Below are 903 nucleotides of genomic sequence, written 5' to 3'. Positions count from 1 at the left end.
GTCTCTATCTCCTTCAGTTCTGCTCTGATCTTAGTTATTTCTTGCCTTCTGCTAGCTTTTGAATGTATTTGCTCTTGCTTCTCTAGTTCTTTTAATTGTGAGGTTAGGGTGTCAATTCTAGATCTTTCCTGCTTTCTCTTTTGGGCATTTAGTGCTATAAATTTCCCTCTACACATTGCTTTAAATGTATTCCAGAGATTTTGGTATGTTGCATCTTTGCTCTCATTGGTTTCAAAGAACATCTTTATTTCTGCCTTCATTTCGTTATGTACCCAGTAGTCATTCAGGAGCAGGTTGTTCAGTTTCCATGTAGTTGAGCGGTTTTGAGTGAGTTTCTTAATCCTGAGTTCTAATTTGATTGCACCATAGTCTGAGAGACAGTTTGTTGTGATTTCTGTTCTTTTACATTTGATGAGGTGTGCTTTACTTCCAACTATGTGGTCAATCTTGGAATAAGTGTGATGTGGTGCTAAGAAGAATGTATATCCTGTTGACTTGGGGTGGAGAGTTCTGTAGATATCTATTAGGTCTGCTTGGTGCAGAGGTGAGTTCAAGTCCTGGATATCCTTGTTAACTTTCTGTCTCGTTGATCTGTCTAATGTTGACAGTGGGGTGTTCAAGTCTTCTATTATTATTGTGTGGGAGTCTAAGTCTCTTTGTAAGTCTCTAAGTACTTGCTTTATGAATCTGGGTGCTCCTGTATTGGGTGCATATATATTTAGGATAGTTAGATCTTCTTGTTGAATTGATCCCTTTGCCATTATGTAATGGCCTTCTTTGTCTCTTTTGATCTTTGTTGGTTTAAAGATTGTTTTATCAGAGAACAGGATTGCAACCCCTGCCTTTTTTTGTTTTCCATTTGCTTGGTAGATCTTCCTCCATCCCTTTATTTTGAGCCTATAT

This window comes from Piliocolobus tephrosceles, chromosome 5 (genome assembly GCF_002776525.5).
Source record: "Piliocolobus tephrosceles isolate RC106 chromosome 5, ASM277652v3, whole genome shotgun sequence".
NCBI classification, from domain to species: domain Eukaryota; kingdom Metazoa; phylum Chordata; class Mammalia; order Primates; family Cercopithecidae; genus Piliocolobus; species Piliocolobus tephrosceles.
The sequence above is the reverse complement of the archived record's forward strand: the minus strand, read 5'-3'. Positions refer to the sequence as shown.